At 44.1% G+C, this 19,337-nt stretch overlaps 1 protein-coding gene across 2 annotated transcripts in view; it reads right to left on the bottom strand.

Annotated features, from left to right (window-relative positions):
* MYL9 (myosin light chain 9) overlaps nucleotides 1-19,337 on the bottom strand; it is a 73,296-nt gene that overhangs the window by 32,232 nt on the left and 21,727 nt on the right. Inside the window, exon 1 of one of the 2 annotated variants that reach the window (XM_077459066.1) lies at nucleotides 99-257. The exons of the other annotated variant lie outside the window; for it this stretch is intronic. The gene's annotated coding sequence lies outside the window, so the exon portion shown is untranslated. Of the gene's footprint in view, nucleotides 1-98; nucleotides 258-19,337 lie in introns of those variants that run through there. 2 annotated transcript variants of the gene reach the window in all.

Raw genomic sequence — 19,337 nt, 5'->3', positions numbered from 1 at the left:
TCATCCTCTGCGTGATCGGAGACAATGAGCCAAGCAGGGAAGTATGGAGACAGAAGAGGGCAAAGTGTTAATATGGGAGTTTCAATGACTTCTCTTACCTGCTCAGGGAGAAGTCAGCAACTCAGAGCTGTCCTCTGTGGATCAGGACACAGGAAAGTTCTGCATAAGCCTTCCCAGGGTCCTAAAACCAAAGAAGGAGGGCAGCCAATGAGCAAAGACACTCACCCCTCTCCAGCCTGCCCTCCCGCCTGGGATTTGGCCATACAAGGAGAAGGAATTTGAGGAGGATGCAAGATGTGTGGGACAAGCAGATCCAAACCCAAACACAGGATATTCTCCCTTATATAGTTCTCAGCTCCACTTTCTGTCAGTGTGCAAGGAACCCTCTTTACAAGGCTGTATACACAGGGGAACACTGCCAGTCCTCCTTATATGGGGTGTGTGGGTGTACAAAGGGGGAGAATGGTGCAGGACGAGCTCAGCAATCTTATACAGTGCACAGTACAGTTCCCACAATTCCGTAAAACTCTTGAATAAACGATAAATGGTCGGTCCACTCAAAACAAATGTTTCAGCTTTCTGTAGATACTGGAAGAGTCAATCAGCCCACTGGTATCTCTGGGGATTCCGAGAAAGTTTACCTCTATAATTTCCGTCTCTTTTCCTAATCAGGAATCTCACTTCTGTTGCTGTATTCTTCAAAGCATAGAAAAAAAAAAAAAAAAACAGGAAGAGCCTGCTGGCCATAAAGCTTGCAATCTAAATGTGCAATCTTTGTCCCAACCTCCATCAATGTTTTATAACCCTAAGCAGAGGTGGACTGACAACTCATGGGGCCCCCGGGCAATAGGAGATTATGGGGCCCCCAGGCAATCCGAGATTATGGGGCCACACAGTATACACACATGCAGTATACCAGTGTTCCTCAACTCCAGTCCTCAAGGCACCCCAACGGGTCATGTTTTGAGGCTCTCCATTATTTTGCACAGGTGATTTGATCGGTTTCACTGCCTTAGTAATTACCACAGCCATTTCATCTGAGGGAAATCCTGAAAACGTGACCTGTTGGGGCACCTTGAGGACAGGAGTTGAGAAACACTGCAGTATACAATCACACAGTATACACAGACATGTTTCTATTGGCTGAGAAGGTACTGGAGATGTGGAGCAGCTATAATCTCAGGATTTTTAGACCAAAAGAATGTCGGTAAGGGACATTTCAGAGACAAACGTAAAAAAAAAAAACACAAATTTTTACATACTGTCCCTGGTTTTACTGAGGCTGGCAACCCTGATTGGGCCCCCTTGTGGCTCGGGGCCCTCGGGCAGTGCCCGAGTGGTCCAATGGTCAGTCCGCCCCTGACCCCAAGGAACCCTTGAAATAATTCCTAGGTTCTTGGAGAACCCATGCTAAAAATGATTATACCTACAGCTCATGGTACATTAACAATAACTTAAAGAGGAAGTAAACCCTGATGGGTTTACTTCCTCTTTTTTTCCCTGCAAAGGTAAAGCATAATGGACTACTATGCATCGCATAGTAGCTCATTATGTGTCACTTACCTGACACAGGAGCCAGCGAAGTCGCCGCTGATCCCTGTAGTCCGCCGCGTCCATCTTGCTGGTGGCGTCTCGCAGCTCCGACCAATGACAGCGGCGAAGCCGCGATGACGTCACTCCCGCGCATGCGCACGGGAGTCGCGCCTCGTAGCTCCGCCGCTGTCATACGGTGAAGCTGCGATGACGTCACTCCCGCGCATGCGCACGGGAGTCGACAAATTTGGCAAATCCATTCTTGGATTTGCCGCATTTAGTGCGCATGCGCGCCGCTGTCTATGGCGCATGCGCCGTAGACAGCGGTGCCCATTTTCGGGCAAATATCTCCTAAACCATATAGGTTTAGGAGATATTGCTTGGACCTACAGGTAAGCCTTAATCTAGGCTTACCTATAGGTCCAAGTTGTTTGGAAGGGTTTACTTCCTCTTTAAAGAATATTTGAAATAGAAGAATAGGCAATGTGGTGTACCTCGCTTATTGACACCCAGGGCCAATTATTTTGTTTACCAGCCTTCTATAAAAGGATTTTCAATAGTATACTTGAAATGGACAATAAGTGAAGAAAATAAAGAGTACAATTTTTGGTGTCCTCTAACTTAGTACTCAGTGTAGAAATAATCCCTTACATTATTATACAGGTTTTAAATAGCGCCAACAGTTTGTGCAGCACTTTACAAAGTGAGGGCAGACAGTACAGTTACAATAACATTTTATACAGTAAGAATCAGAGGGTCCTGCTTGTTAGAGCTTACAATCTAAAAGGGAAGGTCAATACATAGTTACATAAGTTAGTAAGGTTGAATAACCCTTTCCCGCCGAGCGTACGCACATCTGCGTACTCGGCTTCCGGGGGTTATACCGGGATGATGCCCGCACCTGCAGGCATCATCCCGGTACCGATTTTTACAGCAGGCGATTGGCTATCCAGGCATAACAACCGATGCGGCTAAAAGCCGCTCGGCTGTTATGCCGGAGGAGCGGGAGGGGACGCCCCCCCCTCCCGCCGCCTCTCGCCGCTGTTACCGGTGCTCCCGCTCGATCGGGAGCACCGATTAAAGATCCGTCGGCTCTGGCTGCTGGGGAGGAACTGGAACGAAGCCGTAATCGGCTTCGTTCCAGTCTCCTCATCGTAAACACGGAAGCGACGTCATGACGTCACTTCCCGTTTACTCGGCTGCCAATGGCGCCGGTTTTAAAAAAATATCCGGTATTCAGAATCGCCGTTTTCGGCGATCTGAATACACTGAAGTGTAAAGGAGGGGTGGGGGGTCTTTTAGACCCCCGATCCCTCCATAAAGAGTACCTGTCACCACCTATTACTGTCACAAGGGATGTTTACATTCCTTGTGACAGCAATAAAAGTGATCAAATTTTTTTTTTTTTTTTTTAAACAATTTAGTCATTTAAAAATAAATAAAAAAATAAAAAAAGAATTTTCAAAGCGCCCGCCGTCCCCGCGAGCTCGCGAAGCAAAGAAAACGCATGCGGAAGTCGCGCCCGCGTACGTAAACGGTGTTCAAGTCACACATGTGAGGTATCGCCGCGATCGTCAGAGCGAGAGCAATAATTCTAGCAGTAGACCTCCTCTGTAACGCTAACCTGGTAACCGTAAAAAATGTTTAAAGCGTCGCCTATTGAGATTTTTAGGTACCGTACTTTGTCGTCAATCTACAAGTGCGCGCAATTATAAAGTGTGACATGTTTGGTATCTATTTACTCGGCGTAACATTATCTTTCACATTTCGCAAAAAAATTGGGCTAATTTTACTGTTTTGTTTTTTTTTTATTCATGAAAGTGTCCCTTTTCCCAAAAAGTTGCGTTTAAAACACCACTGCGCAAATACCGTGTGACATAAAATATTGCAACAATCGCCGTTTTATTCTCTAGAGCCTCTGCTAAAAAAATATATATAATGTTTGGGGGTTCCAAGTAATTTTCTAGCAAAAAATATGGATTTTAACTTGTAAACACCAAATTCCAAAAATAGGCTTAGTCATGAAAGGGATAAAGATGCCAGTCCATCCAGTTCAACCTGAGTGAGTGTGGGTGCGTGTCTACAATTGTCTCTATCCCTGTACATTGTGTCTCATTAAGATGCTCATCTATTATATTATTTACGCAGTGCTCCACACATACATCGGCCCCTACCCTCAAAGATCCCACAATCCAAGGTCCCCAACTCACATTCATATACTAGAGCCAATTTTGGACAGAAGCCAATTAACTTACCAGCATGTCTTTGGAGGGTAGGAGGAAACTCGAGTACCCGGAGGAAACCCACACAGGCACAGCGAGAACATGCAAACTCCAGGCAGGTAGTGCCATGGTTGGGATTTGAACCAGCGACCCTTTTTACTGCTAGGTGAGAGTGCTAACCACTACACCACTGTGCCACCAAAGTGATACGAAAGGTAATACGACAGGACAGATTGGGGTAGGGAATTCCATAGGGTAGGAGAGGCTCAAGAAGAGTCCTAGAGGCAAGCATGGGAGGAGGAGGGCAGGAGGTCTTGGTAGGAATGAAGAGAATGATTTGGTTGGTATTTTGAGACTAGGTCAGTGATGTAGTTGGGGGCAGAGTTGTGGATGGCTTTGTAAGTTATATTTTGAATCAAATTAGTTGGGTGAGCAGAATTGGAAGAGAAAAGTAGCAGACACTGAACGGTTGGTAAGGTGTTTGAGTCTGGCAGCAGCATCCATGATGGACTGAAGGGGGAGGGGGGGGCGGCAGGGGTAGCCTATGTAGAGGTAAGTCAATGAGGAGGCAGTTGCAGTAGTTGAGGTGAGAGAGGACCATGGAGTGAACTAGGAGCTTTGTGGTGTCATTGCTCTATAGTGGTTAGTAAAAAATTGCCCACTTGCATTGGTGGTCAGTGTTGGTGCCCACCATTGCTCACTGCTCAGGGAACCCTTGGCAACCTCATGATTAACCCTGGTTGAGAAAAACTACTCTTTTCTTTTCTATTGGACCTTCTTGATGCTGTTGGTGGGTAGCTGCCAACTATACTGCTCCACTACTTCCTTTCAGCCAAAAATATATATTTTTGGACAGAGTGGCGTAGGGTTAGAAACGTATTAAGTCTATACTTCCTATCCAAGTGATAGATTTTAGCCAGGAAGCAAGTAATGAGAATTTAAATTTTTTAATGAAAACCTGACCAAGGTCTTACCTATCCCTTTTTAATATAAACAAACATTAGAGCTAGATTTGGGCTTTGTCTTCTCCAGCAAACAGGATTTTTTCTGTCTGGAGGGCAATCAGGATCACGCCTACATATGATCTCAAAATACCAACCTCCCATGAGCCCCTGCTCTCTAGCTCCCTCATCACCTCCTCCCATGCTCACCTCCAGGACTTCTCCAAAGCCTTTCCTATCCTCTGGAACTCTTTATCCCAATTTGTTTGACTTTCGCCTTCTTTATCCACCTTTCTTGAAAGCATAACGCTTTAAAGAAGCCTATCCTGACGCTTTTCTTAATCAGCTTAACCCTCACAGCTATTACCTTTTGCATGATTTGACCCTCCTTTTAGATCGTAAGCTCAAATGACCAGGGCTCTCTGATTTCGCTTGTATTGAATTTTATTTTAACTGTACTGTCTGCCTTCATTTTGTAAAGCACTGAGCAAACCGCTGGTGATAAATAAACCCTGTATAAAATTAAAATACATATGTTAACCTCTGCATAGTCTGATTGTCTCACTCACAATCAGTGATTTGAATAGGTTAAGTTGGCCATACACTGCTCGACTTTCAGCCAATTCCTGCTAAATCGGCTGGAATTCGAGCTGTGGGTGGCCTAGGGGATGAACAAGAGAAATTCCAAGTATGGCCAGTTTATAAAGACTGGATTAGATCCATGATGGGATAAACCTAGGAAAATAATTATCCATTTTGGTGGATTGGTGCTTTAAATGGAACCTGTAACTAGAACAAACTAACTTAAAGAGGAACGCCAGGCTCCGTCAGAAAAAAAATACTGTAGCTGTTGACTTTTAATATTAGGACACTTACCTGTCCACGAATTGAGCGGTGTCTTCACCCGAGCCGATTTTCAATCGGCTTTTGAGGGTTGCCACCCCCATTCCCAGCTGGCTGCCTACTGCGCATTTGCGAAGCATGCTGCCATTTGTAAATGGCACGGTGAAGTCACCCGGAAGTAGGAGCGGGTACCTGTCAAAACCAGGTACCCACTCCCCACTGCCCCCAAAAGGTGGCAAATGTGACAGTAGGGGGGGGGGGGCAAATAAGCGGATCTTCCCCTTTCGGATGTAGTTCCACTTTAAAGAGGTGAGATAAGATACCACAAGGTTCTAGTACATTGTACTTCTTTACCAAAATTCCTGCACTGTGCACCCCTGAACCAAGAAAGAAAAGTATGCATAGGTTGGCAGAATCAGAGAGTAGAACACACACACACACAATCAAATGGAAACCCTCTCTCTGAGAGAGACGTACCAGAAGGTAAGCACATTACATTAGAAGATACAGAGACGGTGTCCTTCAAATATAATTAATACCAGGATTTGCAAACTGCACGTGTTTCAGGTTCAGGGGCTTGGGACATTCAGAATAAGAATCTGTATGGGCATTTTGTGTCTTGTACAGTATCTCACAAAAGTGAGTACACCCCTCACATTTTTGTAAATTTTTTATTCTATCTTTTCATGTGACAACACTGAAGAAATTACATTTTGCTACAATGTAAAGTAGTGAGTGTACAGCTTGTATAACAGTGTACATTTGCTGTCCCCTCAAAATAACTCAACACACAGTCAATAATGTCTAAACTGACCTCAACAAAAGTCAGTACACTCCTAAGTGAAAATGTCCAAATTGGGGCCAAGTAGCCATTTTCCCTCCCCGATGTCATGTGACTCGTTAGTGTTACAAGGTCTCAGGTGTGAATGGGGAGCAGGTGTGTTAAACTTGGTGTTATCGCTCTCTCATACTGGTCAATGGAAGTTCAACATGGCACCTCATGGCAAAGAGCTCTCTGAGGATCTGAAAAAAATAATTGTTGCTCTACATAAATATAGCCTAGGCTATAAGAAGATTGCTAAGACCCTGAAACTGAGCTGCAGCATGGTGGCCAAGACCATACTGTGGTTTAACAGGACAGGTTCCACTCAGAACAGGCCTCGCCATAGTCGACCAAAGAAGTTGAGCACACGTGCTCAGCATCATATCCAGAGGTTGTCTTTGGGAAATAGACATATGAGTGCTACCAGCACTGCTGCAGAGGTTGAGGGGGTTGGGGGTTCAGTCTGCCAGTGCTCAGACCATATGCTGCATCAAATTGGTCTGCATGGCTTTCATCCCAGAAGGAAGCCTCTTCTAAAAGATGATGCACAAGAAAGCCCGCAAACAGTTTTCTGAAGATGAGCAGACTAAGGACATGGATTACTGGAACCATGTTCTGTGGTCTGATGAGACCAAGATAAACTTATTTGGTTCAGATGGTGTGAAGCGTATGTGGCGGCAACTAGGTGAGGAGTACAAAGACAAGTGTGTCTTGCCTACAGTCAAGCATGGTGGTGGGAGTGTCATGGGGCTGCATGAGTGCTGCCAGCACTGGGGTGCTACAGTTTATTGAGGGAACCATGAATGCCAACATGTACTGTGACATACTGAAGCAGAGCATGATTCCCTCCCTTCAGAGACTGGGCCGCAGGGCAGTATTCCAACATGATAACAACCCCAAACACACCTCCAAGATGACCACTGCCTTGGTAAAGAAGCTGAGGGTAAAGGTGATGGACTGGCCATGCATGTCTCCAGACTTAAACCCTATTGAGCATCTGAAGGACATCCTCAAATGGAAGGTAGAGGAGCGCAAGGTCTCTAACATCCACCAGCTCCATGATGTCGTCATGGAGGAGTGGAAGAGGATTCCAGTGGCAACCTGTGAAGCTCTGGTGAACTCCATGCCCACGAGGGTTAAGGTAGTGTTGGAAAATAATGGTTGCCACACAAAATATTGACACTTTGGACCCAATTTGGACATTTTCAATTTAACACAACTGCTCCCCATTCAGACCTCAGACCTTGTAACACTAATAAGACACATGACACCAGGGAGGGAAAATGGCTAATTGGGCCCAATTTGGTCATTTTCACTTAGGAGTGTACTGACTTTTATTGGCAGCAGTTTAGACATTAATGGCTGTGTGTTGAGTTATTTTGAGGGGGCAGCAAATTTACACTGTTATACAAGCTGTACACTCACTACTTTCCATCTTAGCACAGTGTCATTTCTTCAGTTTTGTCCAATGAAAGAAAAGATATAATAAAATATTCACAATAATGTGAGGGGTGTACTCACTTTGGGAGATACTGTATGTTCTAGTGCCAGGTTCTCTTTAATCTATATACAGGAACGACACTGACCAAGGCAACAGAATATAAACATTTACAACGCAATACACATACATGTGTTCTTTGAAATACAAAGTGCATGCAGCGTTACAGATAGATTTATGGAGATGTGTGCTGAATAATTTATACACAAAGCAAGTATGACATCAGTGGAAAATCTATACACAGAGAATGAACTCCATTGCTAAACATGTCCACTGCCAAATATATCCGTATAACTAAAAGAGAATATAACCCCTAAGTGCAAAAGAAAATCCAGTTGATCTTGCAAAAAAAAACATGAGTTGATAACCTATTGTGTTCTCTGCCTGCGCTGCAGTTTTATCAGTTACTTTGTTCCCAGCTATCTCTGAGGACTACAGAACCCTTCCCTATATGATATGGAGATGAGGAGAGGGGCAAGTGTTTGTAGTCTAAATATAGAGAGCAGCCTACAGTGACAACACTGTTACCCATAAATACAGTACATAGAGGAAAGAAAGCGTGTGAATGCCAGAATCACCAGGTGATAATAAAGGGAAAACAGCTTACAAAAGAAAATGCATTTTTCTGTACTGTCACTTGACACGTCTTGGAGATTCCACTATACTCTTGCTCTATTAAGTGTCCTTTCAGCATAATGGTATAATGCATCCTTAAATAACCCATGTCTCCCCTTTTTCCCCAAGTAAACAGTAGACATGGGCGTCGTCAATACATTTTTTTGTTCCGTTCCATTACGGTTCGTATTAGAATTAATTCGTACTTCGTATTTCGTGAAATTCAATTTCAATTCGTACAAAATATGAATTGTCGTTAGGTTCGTTAACTTGTACGAACGTTCTTTACGATTAATTAAAAGGCAAAAATATACCTCAATATGACAGTCGATGCTGATGGAAGTTTGGTTTTTATCTGAAATACGAAATTCCGTTGAAGAATTTAATATCCGAAATACAAATCTTCGTTAGATGAGGGTCTCCCACCATCCCTGTGCTGTGCTGACTTCCTCCTGGGGCTGTACCCCTGCTGTGCTCAGTATGTCAGCACAGCACAGGAATTTAGGTACAGCCCCAGGAGGAAGTCAGCATAGCACAGGGATGGTGGGAGCCCCTCATAATAAGCATAATGAGTCGTCGACGCAACGATGACTGATCCGAAAATTCGTAAACAAAAGTTTGTATTTCGTACAAAATTCGGACGCATGGAAATTCGTATTTCAGATCCTCCCGAACGTACGAAAATCTAGGGAAATTCGTACGAATTTGAGATTCGTACGAAACTAATCGCACATGTCTAGTAAACAGACATAGTCACCATCTTAGCTCCATCACTCCGCCAACTGCCTGCTGAGCAGTGCGCTCACTCTTTTATTCAAAGACAACAAAAGCAATCACAGACAGGAAGCCCTGGCCCCAACAGCCAATCCCTTCCTTCACAGGCTATGACCTCACAGGATATGACCAAACATGATATGAGTTTATACAACAACCAATGACTATCCATTCCTGCTGATGGGAGATTATCTGCAGGGGTATGCCATGCACCTCAAATATGTTGATCAGGCATACAGGGGTGACACGAGCGCACATCCACTAAACCAATAATGTCTTTGCATGGCGAACACATCACTCCCAGACGAATGTGCATCACACATCACGACGGACATATCCCCACTCTGCAAACACCTTTCTCCAACCTCAGGAAGTTTTCCACTACCAAACAGATCTCAACCAGTGTCCATCTGCCCCAATCAGCTCTTTAGAGCGGGTTGCGGGAGAACTAATACTGGCAGACACTTTAACAATACATATTAAAATACCTCTTCATAAAATTTCCACAACAGACCAAATCATGTAACAAGTGAACTCAGAATTCCTTTTTACATTTCATGGTAGAAAAGCCCATGGTCCAGAAAAGTACTAAAGCTAGAGCATACTAAAGACCAGAACCTCTCAGTGATTTACAGCTAGAGGATATGCTTAAAGCGGTTGTATACCCGCTGAAGTTTTTTTTCTTTCTTCCTGACCTGCAAAGGAAAAGGCATAATGAGCTAGTATACACCGCATACTAGCTCATTATGAAATACTTACCTTAGAACGAGGCCCCGACATCTGGCCCGATCCCGTTTCTTCCGGGTATCGCAGGTCCGGCGCTGTGAGTGGCCGGAGCCGCGATATCTTCACTCCCGCGCAAGCGCGTGGGAGATTTCTTCCCGGCAGGACTTTCAGCCGAGAATCCCCTGTGCGCATGCACCGCTGCAGTCAGCGGCGCATTGCGAGGGGAATATCTCCTAAACCGTACAGGTTTAGGAGATATTTTTTTTACCTACAGGTAAGCCTTATTATAGGCTTTCCTGTAGGTAAAAGTAAAAAAAATTGACTATACAACCACTTTAACATCAGGCACCTAGCATTTTCAGAAGAGGTCATCAACATCAACCTACATAATTATTCTCATTACAACATTTCTTTGGCATTTCCTCTTTTTCAGAGTATTCAGTTTACTGTTAGAGTTAATAATTGACTAACCCGTCTAATTCTCCATAACGTATGTCTCTGACATACACATACATTGCTCAAAGCGAATTATTGGCAACGCCCTTTCTACGTTCAAATAGCAAATTCTAGAGAACTTATAGGTGGCCAAGACATTGAATGTACACCACCAGATATAAGGCACTTTAGCGTCTAGACCTGTATGGTGTTCAACTAAGGAAGTATAGAGGCTGCATTTGGAAAATTCTAGTTCCCTGGTTGTCATCCTGGTCAAGTGGCTTCAGCATTTTACACCTGTGACAAGTGTGCAGATTAAAGTGGACCTTTTATTAATTTTGAAATTCTGCATGAATACATTTCTGATCATGTTTACATAAACTTCAGAGGTGGATCCGAGTTTCTGAAACTGGGATTAATGGAGCTGATTTTAGGAATCTGGAGCTGGAGATTACATTTTTAAACTTCTCTTTTCAGAGCTACGTCAACTGACTGTCATACGCTTAAAATAACATTGGTCAGTATGTTATCTGTAGTAGCAAAACAAAGTCTGACTAGTGGAATATTCTATTATTTTACTGTGTGTTCTTCAATCTACGTTTTAACATGCAATGTTATGTAGCCAGGCACTTCAGCACTATGGAGTAAAGCCTCGTACACACAATCAGACTTTCCGACAGGAAATGTGTGATGACAGGCTGTTGGCGGAAAATCCGACCGTGTGTACGCTCCATCGGACAATTGTTGTTTGATTTTCCGTGCACAAATGTTGGATAGCATGTTTTAAAATTGTCCGCGGACAAATGTTTGTTGTCAGATTTTCCGAGTGTTTGTACACAAGTCCATCGGACAAAAGTCCAAAGTACAAACACGCATCCTCAGAAGCCAGAAGCGGCCGGTGTTGTAAACTAGCGCTCGTAATGCAGAATTAACATTTATGACGTGGCAAATTATGAAATCTAGAAATGCAGCTCACAATTCTCTTCTTATTTAACTACTTCCCACCCGGCCAAAGTACATATACGACCAGGTGGCAGCTCTCTCCTTCTGACTGGATGCTCAGGAACGTCCTTCAGAAGGAGGGGGATCACGCCCACGTAGCGGCACAATCCCGATGCGATTGTGTCACCCGGACACGGCGCATCTCCGATCGGCAGGAGGGCTCTGTGATTGGCCCTCCTGATCACATGACGGCCGCGTCCAATCACAGCCGTCATGTGATGTAAACAAATAGCCGGTTGCTAGGCAATCGGCTCTCCTCTCCTCACACGGAAGTTGTCGCTGAGGAGAGGAGAACAGATCGCTGCAGCCGGCTGGTGATCAGTGAGTATGATCTGTTTTTTTACACTGACTTCCAATAAATTCAAACTTTTTACCTGCCTGCTTCATTTAAAGTCCCAACCGCCGGTCCTCCTGTTTTTTTACAGCTTTTTACTCACTGATCACCAGTCTGGTGTAAACACACATGTCCCCACACAATGTCCCCAAAACACACATGTCCCCAAATAATAAAATCACATGTCCCAATGATTATCTGCACACATCTGTACATGCTCATTTGCGTACATATGTCTGTGATCACACAAACAAATTATTATACACTTAAGGGAATTTTTTTTACCAAAAACATGTAGCAGAATACATTTTGGCTTAAATTTATGACAAAATTCAATTTTATTGGATTTCTTTTAACCGTTTCACGCCCGCCCTATAGCCGAAAGACGGCTACAGAGCGGACTCTAACTGCCGGGAGGCCGTTCCTGAACGGCCTCCTGTTTACTTCCGCAATGCGCGCTCCCGCGAGCGCGCAACGGGAAAGAATCTGTATGGGCATTTTGTGTCTTGTACAGTATCTCACAAAAGTGAGTACACCCCTCACATTTTTGTAAATTTTTTATTCTATCTTTTCATGTGACAACACTGAAGAAATTACATTTTGCTACAATGTAAAGTAGTGAGTGTACAGCTTGTATAACAGTGTACATTTGCTGTCCCCTCAAAATAACTCAACACACAGTCAATAATGTCTAAACTGACCTCAACAAAAGTCAGTACACTCCTAAGTGAAAATGTCCAAATTGGGGCCAAGTAGCCATTTTCCCTCCCTGATGTCATGTGACTCGTTAGTGTTACAAGGTCTCAGGTGTGAATGGGGAGCAGGTGTGTTAAACTTGGCGTTATCGCTCTCTCATACTGGTCAATGGAATTTCAACATGGCACCTCATGGCAAAGAACTCTCTGAGGATCTGAAAAAAATAATTGTTGCTCTACATAAATATAGCCTAGGCTATAAGAAGATTGCCAAGACCCTGAAACTGAGCTGCAGCATGGTGGCCAAGATCATACAGTGGTTTAACAGGACAGGTTCCACTCAGAACAGGCCTCACCATAGTCGACCAAAGAAGTTGAGCACACGTGCTCAGCATCATATCCAGAGGTTGTCTTTGGGAAATAGACATATGAGTGCTACCAGCATTGCCGCAGAGGTTGAGGGGGTGGGGGGTTCAGTCTGCCAGTGCTCAGACCATATGCTGCATCAAATTGGTCTGCATGGCTTTCATCCCAGAAGGAAGCCTCTTCTAAAAGATGATGCACAAGAAAGCCCGCAAACAGTTTTCTGAAGATGAGCAGACTGAGGACATGGATTACTGGAACCATGTTCTGTGGTCTGATGAGGCCAAGATAAACTTATTTGGTTCAGATGGTGTGAAGCGTGTGTGGCGGCAATTAGGTGAGGAGTACAAAGACAAGTGTGTCTTGCCTACAGTCAAGCATGGTGGTGGGAGTGTCATGGTCTGGGGCTGCATGAATGCTGCCAGCACTGGGGTGCTACAGTTCATTGAGGGAACCATGAATGCCAACATGTACTGTGACATACTGAAGCAGAGCATGATTCCCTCCCTTCAGAGACTGGGCCGCAGGGCAGTATTCCAACATGATAACAACCCCAAACACACCTCCAAGACGACCACTGCCTTGGTAAAGAAGCTGAGGGTAAAGGTGATGAACTGGCCAAGCATGTCTCCAGACTTAAACCCTATTGAGCATCTGAAGGACATCCTCAAATGGAAGGTAGAGGAGCGCAAGGTCTCTAACATCCACCAGCTCCATGATGTCGTCATGGAGGAGTGGAAGAGGACTCCAGTGGCAACCTGTGAAGCTCTGGTGAACTCCATGCCCACGAGGGTTAAGGTAGTGTTGGAAAATAATGGTTGCCACACAAAATATTGACACTTTGGACACAATTTGGACATTTTCAATTTAACACAACTGCTCCCCATTCACACCTCAGACCTTGTAACACTAATAAGACACATGACACCAGGGAGGGAAAATGGCTAATTGGGCCCAATTTGGTCATTTTCACTTAGGAGTGTACTGACTTTTATTGGCAGCAGTTTAGACATTAATGGCTGTGTGTTGAGTTATTTTGAGGGGGCAGCAAATTTACACTGTTATACAAGCTGTACACTCACTACTTTCCATCTTAGCACAGTGTCATTTCTTCAGTTTTGTCCAATGAAAGAAAAGATATAATAAAATATTCACAATAATGTGAGGGGTGTACTCACTTTGGGAGATACTGTATGTTCTAGTGCCAGGTTCTCTTTAATCTATATACAGGAACGACACTGACCAAGGCAACAGAATATAAACATTTACAACGCAATACACATACATGTGTTCTTTGAAATACAAAGTGCATGCAGCGTTACAGATAGATTTATGGAGATGTGTGCTGAATAATTTATACACAAAGCAAGTATGACATCAGTGGAAAATCTATACACAGAGAATGAACTCCATTGCTAAACATGTCCACTGCCAAATATATCCGTATAACTAAAAGAGAATATAACCCCTAAGTGCAAAAGAAAATCCAGTTGATCTTGCAAAAAAAAACATGAGTTGATAACCTATTGTGTTCTCTGCCTGCGCTGCAGTTTTATCAGTTACTTTGTTCCCAGCTATCTCTGAGGACTACAGAACCCTTCCCTATATGATATGGAGATGAGGAGAGGGGCAAGTGTTTGTAGTCTAAATATAGAGAGCAGCCTACAGTGACAACACTGTTACCCATAAATACAGTACATAGAGGAAAGAAAGCGTGTGAATGCCAGAATCACCAGGTGATAATAAAGGGAAAACAGCTTACAAAAGAAAATGCATTTTTCTGTACTGTCACTTGACACGTCTTGGAGATTCCACTATACTCTTGCTCTATTAAGTGTCCTTTCAGCATAATGGTATAATGCATCCTTAAATAACCCATGTCTCCCCTTTTTCCCCAAGTAAACAGTAGACATGGGCGTCGTCAATACATTTTTTTGTTCCGTTCCATTACGGTTCGTATTAGAATTAATTCGTACTTCGTATTTCGTGAAATTCAATTTCAATTCGTACAAAATATGAATTGTCGTTAGGTTCGTTAACTTGTACGAACGTTCTTTACGATTAATTAAAAGGCAAAAATATACCTCAATATGACAGTCGATGCTGATGGAAGTTTGGTTTTTATCTGAAATACGAAATTCCGTTGAAGAATTTAATATCCGAAATACAAATCTTCGTTAGATGAGGGTCTCCCACCATCCCTGTGCTGTGCTGACTTCCTCCTGGGGCTGTACCCCTGCTGTGCTCAGTATGTCAGCACAGCACAGGAATTTAGGTACAGCCCCAGGAGGAAGTCAGCATAGCACAGGGATGGTGGGAGCCCCTCATAATAAGCATAATGAGTCGTCGACGCAACGATGACTGATCCGAAAATTCGTAAACAAAAGTTTGTATTTCGTACAAAATTCGGACGCATGGAAATTCGTATTTCAGATCCTCCCGAACGTACGAAAATCTAGGGAAATTCGTACGAATTTGAGATTCGTACGAAACTAATCGCACATGTCTAGTAAACAGACATAGTCACCATCTTAGCTCCATCACTCCGCCAACTGCCTGCTGAGCAGTGCGCTCACTCTTTTATTCAAAGACAACAAAAGCAATCACAGACAGGAAGCCCTGGCCCCAACAGCCAATCCCTTCCTTCACAGGCTATGACCTCACAGGATATGACCAAACATGATATGAGTTTATACAACAACCAATGACTATCCATTCCTGCTGATGGGAGATTATCTGCAGGGGTATGCCATGCACCTCAAATATGTTGATCAGGCATACAGGGGTGACACGAGCGCACATCCACTAAACCAATAATGTCTTTGCATGGCGAACACATCACTCCCAGACGAATGTGCATCACACATCACGACGGACATATCCCCACTCTGCAAACACCTTTCTCCAACCTCAGGAAGTTTTCCACTACCAAACAGATCTCAACCAGTGTCCATCTGCCCCAATCAGCTCTTTAGAGCGGGTTGCGGGAGAACTAATACTGGCAGACACTTTAACAATACATATTAAAATACCTCTTCATAAAATTTCCACAACAGACCAAATCATGTAACAAGTGAACTCAGAATTCCTTTTTACATTTCATGGTAGAAAAGCCCATGGTCCAGAAAAGTACTAAAGCTAGAGCATACTAAAGACCAGAACCTCTCAGTGATTTACAGCTAGAGGATATGCTTAAAGCGGTTGTATACCCGCTGAAGTTTTTTTTCTTTCTTCCTGACCTGCAAAGGAAAAGGCATAATGAGCTAGTATACACCGCATACTAGCTCATTATGAAATACTTACCTTAGAACGAGGCCCCGACATCTGGCCCGATCCTGTTTCTTCCGGGTATCGCAGGTCCGGCGCTGTGAGTGGCCGGAGCCGCGATATCTTCACTCCCGCGCATGCGCGTGGGAGATTTCTTCCCGGCAGGACTTTCAGCGAGAATCCCCTGTGCGCATGCACCGCTGCAGTCAGCGGCGCATTGCGAGGGGAATATCTCCTAAACCGTACAGGTTTAGGAGATATTTTTTTTACCTACAGGTAAGCCTTATTATAGGGTTTCCTGTAAGTAAAAGTAAAAAAAATTGACTATACAACCACTTTAACATCAGGCACCTAGCATTTTCAGAAGAGGTCATCAACATCAACCTACATAATTATTCTCATTACAACATTTCTTTGGCATTTCCTCTTTTTCAGAGTATTCAGTTTACTGTTAGAGTTAATAATTGACTAACCCGTCTAATTCTCCATAACGTATGTCTCTGACATACACATACATTGCTCAAAGTGAATTATTGGCAACGCCCTTTCTACGTTCAAATAGCAAATTCTAGAGAACTTATAGGTGGCCAAGACATTGAATGTACACCACCAGATATAAGGCACTTTAGCGTCTAGACCTGTATGGTGTTCAACTAAAGGAAGTATAGAGGCTGCATTTGGAAAATTCTAGTTCCCTGGTTGTCATCCTGGTCAAGTGGCTTCAGCATTTTACACCCGTGACAAGTGTGCAGATTAAAGTGGACCTTTTATTAATTTTGAAGGTCTGCATGAATACATTTCTGATCATGTTTACATAAACTTCAGAGGTGTCTGAAACTGGGATTAATGGAGCTGATTTTAGGAATCTGGAGCTGGAGATTACATTTTTAAACTTCTCTTTTCAGAGCTACGTCAACTGACTGTCATACGCTTAAAATAACATTGGTCAATATGTTATCTGTAGTAGCAAAACAAAGTCTGACTAGTGGAATATTCTATTATTTTACTGTGTGTTCTTCAATCTACGTTTTATCATGCAATGTTATGTAGCCAGGCACTTCAGCACTATGGAGTAAAGCCTCGTACACACAATCAGACTTTCCGACAGGAAATGTGTGATGACAGGCTGTTGGCGGAAAATCCGACCGTGTGTACGCTCCATCGGACAATTGTTGTTTGATTTTCCGTGCACAAATGTTGGATAGCATGTTTTAAAATTTTCCACGGACAAATGTTTGTTGTCAGATTTTCCGAGTGTGTGTACACAAGTCCATCGGACAAAAGTCCAAAGTACAAACACGCATCCTCGGAAGCCAGAAGCGTCCGGTGTTGTAAACTAGCACTCGTAATGCAGAATTAACATTCACGACGTGGCAAATTATGAAATCTAGAAATGCAGCTCACAATTCTCTTCTTATTTAACTACTTCCCACCCGGCCAAAGTACATATACGACCAGGTGGCAGCTCTCTCCTTCTGACTGGACGCTCAGGAACGTCCTTCAGAAGGAGGGGGATCGCGCCCACGTAGCGGCACAATCCCGATGCGATTGTGTCACCCGGACACGGCGCATCTCCGATCGGTAGGAGGGCTCTGTGATTGGCCCTCCTGATCACATGACGGCTGCGTCCAATCACAGCCGTCATGTGATGTAAACAAATAGCCGGTTGCTAGGCAATCGGCTCTCCTCTCCTCACACGGAAGTTGTCGCTGAGGAGAGGAGAACAGATCGCTGCAGCCGGCTGGTGATCAGTGAGTATGATCTGTTTTTTACACTGACTTCCAATAAATTCAAACTTTTTACCTGCCTGCTTCATTTAAAGTCCCAACCGCCGGTCCTCCTGTTTTTTTACAGCTTTTTACTCACTGATCACCAGTCTGGTGTAAACACACATGTCCCCACACAATGTCCCCAAAACACACATGTCCCCAAATAATAAAATCACATGTCCCAATGATTATCTGCACACATCTGTACATGCTCATTTGCGTACATATGTCTGTGATCACACAAACAAATTATTATACACTTAACGGAATTTTTTTTACCAAACACATGTAGCAGAATACATTTTGGCTTAAATTTATGACAAAATTCAATTTAATTGGATTTCTTTTAACCGTTTCACGTCCGCCCTATAGCCGAAAGACGGCTACAGAGCGGACTCTAACTGCCGGGAGGCCGTTCCTGAACGGCCTCCTGTTTACTTCCGCAATGCGCGCTCCCGCGAGCGCGCAACGGGAAAGTTCTGTGCTGGCTGTGTCCCTCGGACACAGCCAATCACAGATCGCTGTAAACGGCCAATCACAGTGGCCGTTTAGAGCACGATCGACATGTCCAATGGGAGATGATCTCATATGTAAACATATGAGATCATCTCTCAGCGCCGCTCTCCCTCCTCACACAGACAGCATGTGAGAAGGGAGAGATCAACGGCTGCAGCGGCCGTAAGTTAAAAAAAAAAAAAAAAAAAAAAAAAAAAAAGGAAAAAAAAGTGCCATCTGCCCTAGTGCCATCCTCCCCCAGTGCCATCCTCGCCCAGTGTCACCTGCCCCCAGTGCCACCTGTTAGTGCTATCTGTTCCCAGTGCCACCTGTTAGTGCTGTCCCCAGTGCCACCTGTTGTCAGTGCCATTTGTCCCCAGTGCCATCTGTCATCAGTGCCACGTATAAGTGCCATCTGTCATCAGTGCCACGTGTCATCAGTGCCACATAGTGCCATCTGTCATCAGTGCCACATATTAGTGCCATCTGTCATCAGTGCCACGTATCAGTGCCATCTGTCATCAGTGCCACCTGTCAGTGTCACGTGCCATCTGTTGTCAGTGTCACGTGTCATCAATGCCACTTATCAGTGCCATCTGTCATCAGTGTCACGCGTCATCGGTGCCACGTATTAATGCCACGCATTAGTGCCATCTGTCATCAGTGCCACGTATTAGTGCCATCTGTCATCAGTGCCATGTATTAGTGCCACGTGTCATCAGTGCAGCGTATAAGTGCCATCTGTCATCAGTGCCACGTATAAGTGCCATCTGTCATCAGTGCAACGTATAAGTGTCATCAGTTCCACGTATCAGTGCCATCTGTCACCAGTGCCACGTGTCATTGTCCTGGTGCTCCAGGGCCTTTAAACTGCAATAGGTAGTCAACAAGTTAGATGTGTAATTTATACTCCTAGAAAATGTGACTGCGCTCCCAGCATGTTAGGCCTCTCTATGCGGCCAGGCTGTGAAAAAGTCCTACACATGTGGTATTGTAATACTC

Source organism: Lithobates pipiens, unplaced genomic scaffold (genome assembly GCF_037356315.1).
Source record: "Lithobates pipiens isolate NorthernLeopardFrog02 unplaced genomic scaffold, aLitPip1_a1.2 Scaffold_28, whole genome shotgun sequence".
NCBI classification, from domain to species: Eukaryota; Metazoa; Chordata; class Amphibia; order Anura; family Ranidae; genus Lithobates; species Lithobates pipiens.
Note: the sequence above shows the minus strand (reverse complement) of the source record. Positions and strands in the feature narration are given on the sequence as shown.